Source organism: Nicotiana tomentosiformis, chromosome 12 (genome assembly GCF_000390325.3).
Source record: "Nicotiana tomentosiformis chromosome 12, ASM39032v3, whole genome shotgun sequence".
Classification (NCBI taxonomy): Eukaryota; Viridiplantae; Streptophyta; class Magnoliopsida; order Solanales; family Solanaceae; genus Nicotiana; species Nicotiana tomentosiformis.
The window spans coordinates 48,087,865-48,093,864 of NC_090823.1; positions in this window are offsets into that span (position 1 = coordinate 48,087,865).

Consider the following 6,000-nt stretch of genomic DNA (forward strand, 5'->3'; position numbering starts at 1 on the left):
TTTCCATTCTGGAATCTCTAACTTCTGAAGTAATCCACCCGGTCGCTGATGCTCATATTTCACCTGTTGACAATTTAGACAGCGAGATACATTCCCCACTATGTCTTTCTTCATCCGCCTCCACCAATAGTGTTGTCTCAAGTCCTGATACATCTTTGGAGCACCCGGATGAATGGAGTACCGCGAACTGTGAGCCTCCTAGAGAATCAACTCACGCAAGCCATCCACATTAGGCACACATAGCCTGCCCTGCATCCGTAATACATCGTCATCTCCAATAGTGACTTCCTTGGCATCACCGTGCTGAACTGTATCCTTAAGGACAAGCAAGTGGGTTTCATCATACTGGCATTCCCTGATACGATCATAAAGAGAAGACTAAGAAACCATGCAAGCCAAAACTCGACTCGGCTCAGAAATATCCAATCTAACAAGCTGATTGGCCAAGACCTGAACATCCAAGGCCAAAGGCCTCTCTGCTACCGGTAAATATGCTAAGCTGCCCAAACTCTCTGCCTTACGACTCAAGGCATCGGTCACCACATCGGCCTTCCCAGGATGATAGAGAATGGTGATATCATAATCCTTAAGCAACTCCAACTACCTCCGCTACCGCAAGTCAAGATCCTTCTATTTAAACAGATGTTGTAGACTCCGGTGATCGGTGTAGATCTCACAATGGACACCGTATAAATAATGCCGCCAAATTTTTAAGGCATGAACAATAGCTGCTAACTCCAGGTCATGTACAGAATAATTCTTCTCATGAACCTTTATCTGTCTGGACGTGTAGGCAATCACTCCACCGTCTTGCATCAACACTGCATCGAGACCAATATGCGACGCGTCACAATACACAGCATAAGATTCTGTACCTCTAGGTAATACCAATACTAGGGCTGTAGTCAAAGCTGTCTTGAGCTTTTGGAAGCTCTCCTCACATTCTTCGGTCCACCTGAACGGCGCACCCTTCTGGGTCAATTTGGTCATAGATGCAGCAATAGAAGAGAAACCCTTTACAAATCGGCGATAATACCCAGCCAAACCAAGGAAACTCCGGATTTTTGTAACTGAGGACGGTCTGGACCAACTCTGCACTGCTTCAATCTTCTTTGGATCTACCTTGATCCCCTCACACGAAACTATATGACCCAAAAATCCCACTGAATCAAGCCAGAATTCACACTTTGAAAATTTTGCATATAACTTACTTTCTCTCAAAATCTGAAGCACCATCCTCAGGTGTTGTTCATGATCTTCCCGACTCCGGGAATACACCAGAATGTCATCAATAAACACAATGATGAAGGAATCAAGATAGGGCTAAAATACACAATTCATTAAGTGCATAAATGTTGCCGGGGCATTGGTCAGCCCAAAAGACATCACAAGGAACTCGTAATGACCGCACCGAGTCCTGAAAGCAGTCTTCGGAATATCTGGCTCTCGAATCTTCAACTGATGATAGCTTGAACGTAAGTCAATTTTAGAGAATACCCTGGCACCCTGAAGTTGATCAAATAAGTCATCAATACGTGGCAATGGATACCTGTTCTTCACTGTAACCTTGTTCAACTGGCGATAATCAATACACATCGGTATAGAACCATCCTTCTTCTTTACAAATAAGACAGGAGCACCCCACGGCGATACACTAGGCCGAATGAAACTTTATCAAGCAATTCCTGTAACTGTTCTTTTAATTCTTTCAACTCTGCTGGGGCCATACGGTATGGTGGAATAGAAATGGGCTTAGTACCCGGTAATAAATCAATACCAAAATCAATATCCTTGTTGGGTGGCATCTGCTAGAAATACATCAGGAAAATCCCTTACTACAGGAACAAACTCTATAGTAGGAGTATCAATACTAACATCTCTCACATAGGCTAGATACGCATCACACCCCTTCTCAACCATTCGTTGAGCTTTAAGAAATGAAACAACCCTGCTAGGAACATGATCTGAGGTACCTCTCCACTCTCGCTGCGGTAGACCCGGCATAGCTAATGTCACCATCTTGGCGTAATAATCAAGAATAGCATGATAGGGCGACAACCAGTCCATGCCCAAAATAATATCGAAATCCACCATACTGAGCAATAATAAATCAGCTCTGGTCTCAAAAGCACTGATAATAATTAAACACGACTGATACACACAGTCCATAATAATGGATTCACCCACGGGTGTAGATACATAAACAGAAGAACTCAAGTAATCACGTGATACGCCCAAATACGGGGCGAAATAAGATGACACATAAGAATAAGTGGAGCCTGGATCAAATAAAACTGATGCATCTCTATGACAGACCGGAATAATACCTGTGATAATAGAATCGGATGCAACGACATCTATCCTAGAAGGAAGGGCATAATATCTAGCCTGGCCTCCCCCTCTAGGGCGACTTCTACCTACCCGACCTCCACCTCTAGCTGGCTGTGCAGTTGAAGTGGCAATTGGTGTAGTAATCATGGCATGAGAAGCTTGAGGACCTTGTGGAATAGGTGGGGCTTGAGAAATTCATGGAGGTGCACCCCTCCTAATTATGAGGCAATCCCTCATGATATGACGAGTGTCACCACACTCAAAACAAGCCCTCGGAGGACGTGGCTGTTGGGACTGGCTCTGGCCTGATCGACTAGACTGTCCGCTGAAAACACCCCATACAGGAGGTACAAAAGACACTGGTGGTGCATAATATGGAACCTGAGGTCTGGGAGTAGTCGGAATACCACTGGAAGCTGGAAGTGTCCAATAGATAGGACGGCTCACATAAACTCTACCATGACGGGCTGCAACTGGAGCACGAGAATTATTATATGTTCCAGAATCTCGGGGTCTCTTAGCGTCCCTCTCTTCCCTCTCCTGAGTCCGCATACCTTCCAATCTTCTAGAAATTGACACCACATGTTGGTATGTGATGTCCATCTCTAGCTCTCGGGCCATACTGTATCTGATACTAAGGTGAAGACCCTCAATAAATCTACGAACCCGCTCTCGAACAGTAGCAACTAAGGCTGGTGCATGCCTAGCCAAATCACTAAATCAAACCGCATACTCTGACACGGTCATAGAACCCTGGCGTTACTGCTCAAACTCTGCGCGCCATGCATCCTAAGACTCTGAGGAACATACTCCTTTAAGAAAATATCCGAAAATTGAGTCCAAGTGAGTGAAGATGCCTCAGCGGGACTATCCAACTCATATGCCCGCCACCACTGGTAGGCTGCTCCTATAAACTAGAATGTCATTAAAAAAACCCCACTGGAATCCACAATACCCATAGTACGAAGGATACGGTGACATTCCTCCAGAAAATCCTAAGCATCCTCTAAAGATAAACCGCTGAAAGTGGGAGGGTGGCACTTTTTATACCTCTCAAGCCTGAGCTGCTCCCCCTCTGAAACTGCTGTCCTAATATCAGGATGAAATGGGACAACTGGTTGTACTGGTATAACCTCTAGGGCATGGTCAACTTGGGCACGTGGCTCTGGAGTACGGGCGGCGGGAGTCTGCGCTCCTCCCCCAGCCTGAGATGTAGCAGGAGCAAGTGGAATTAATCCTGCCTGAGCTAAAGTGCCAAACATGCTCAAAAACTAGGCAAGAGTCTCCTGAAGTGCAGGAGTAGTAACAGCTTAGGTGCTTGCTCTCCAACTGGAGCTACTGGTGGCTCTGGTGCAGCAATTCGTGCAGGTGCTCTGGCTGCACCACGTGGTCTTCCTCGGCCTCTGGCTTGGCATGTGCCCCGACCCTGGCCTCTTTCGGCTCCAACAGGGGGCGCAGGTGTCTGATCATCAGATCCAGTTGTGCGTGTCCTCACCATCTGTGAGAGAATAGAAAGACAATTGTTTAGAACTTTGAAATCAACAAAGGCACACGATAAGGAATCAAAGAAGTTAATATTTCCTAACAGTTCCATAGCCTCTCGACGATAATTACAGACGTCTCCGTACTGATCCGCAAGACTCTACTAAACCTGCTTGTGACTCATAACACCTATGAACCTAATGCTCTGATACCAACTTGTCACGATCCCAAATTCCCTCCGTAGGATGTCGTGATGGTACCTAGTCTCTAAAACTAGGTCAGCCTAACAATGCGGCAGAATAATAATTATCTGAAATAAATAAACTACAATTCAAACAATTTCAACTCACAAAACCCGGTAGAAATAAATCACAAGCTGCTAAGAATTTGCTTCTCAATGTCTCTATATATCAAGGTCTAAATAAAAATTAAGGAAGCAACATAGAATGATAGAAGGGGACTCCGGAGTCTGCGGACGCTGGCAGATATACCTCAAAGTCTCCGTACGCAGGTAACTCACTGACGTCTAGGCTGGTAAGATGTACCTGGATCTGCACAAAAAGATGTGCAGAAGTGTAGTATGAGTACACCACAGCGGTACCCAGTAAGTGCCAAGCCTAACCTCGGTAGAGTAGTGACGAGGTCAGGTGAGGCCCTACTGGAATATAATAATGGCATGGTAAAATGTTTATCAATATAGTAAAATAAAATGATATTAGAAATGAATCAAATAGTATGTCACATTTAATGACACCAAATAATTGCAAATAATATCTCGTGGAATCAAACAAAATTTCCTTCAACTTTATGAAAATCACAACAATTAATCGAAGGCAACTATGGCCATAAATCAATATCAACAAGGGCACTACCGATGTACCGCCTCGTAGTCCCAAATTATAAATAATTTAACAATATCTCATTTCCTTATATCACCGCGGGAGCCTTCACGATTTATTTAAAGAAAATATTTTTCCTGAAATAGCATCAAGCATTTTAGCCACCCTTATCACACCGCATGACTTCTAGTAGTCACCCCTACTAGCCACACGTATCAAGCCACCCTTATCTCACCGCATGCGTTTCAATACCCAAACCTTATACTACCGCATGCGTATTAATATCACAATATATCACAATTTGCACCTCAAGTGCCCAATATTTCAATTTTCCACAATAAATCAACAACAATATTTTTCAATAATAAAGAGCTCACTACTCATGCCAGATTAATCCAACAATAATATTGTTTTCCACAATAAAGAGCTCACGGCTCCATCACAATGAGTACCAAAAAATGTTACGAAAATATTCAAGAATAAATAATTCAGGAAAATAATATTTCAAATTTTTATTACGTTGCTTCAATATCAAATTTAAAAATGTCAAATACTTCATATTAAAATTTTTTAATTTAAATAAAATCAACCTTCAAATAATGCACAGTATAAAAGAAACCAAGTTTAATAAATGATGAAGAATATAATAAGATAAAATAATTTAATAAATACGCAATAATGATCTACACAATTTAAAAATATAATCTTTTACATTTAGCCCGTGTACACACTCTTCATCTCATGTACACGACTTTCAACACATTTCAATAGTCACATTAATATCAATTCTAGGGAAAATTTCCCCCACACAAGGTTAGATAAGTCACTTACCTCGACTTGCTCCAATTTAATCAAGTATTATGCTTTTTCCTCAATTTTCCGACTGCGATCAACTCGTATCTAGTCATAATTAATTTGATACAGTCAACAAAAAATTATAGAAATCAATTTCGTAAGAAAATATTACATTTTTTTCAATAAAATCCGAAATTAACTCAAAAATGGCCTGTGGGGCCAATGTCTCGGAATCCGGCGAAAGTTACAAAATATGAACGCCTATTCAACCACGAGTCTAACCATACTAAAATGACTAAATTCTAATAACGATTCGACCCTCAAATCCACAAATCTATCCAAGAGGGTTTTCAAATTTTTTCAACTTAAATCACCAATTAAATGTTAAAAACAGTGATGGATTCGGGTAATCTAACCAAGATTAGGTTAAGAACACTTACCCCAATATTTTTCCTTGAAGATATATCAAATATCGCCTCTGCTCAAGCTCCAAGTTGTTAAAAATGGCGAATGGGATGAAGCCCCCCCTGATTTTATAACTTACAAATCTGTC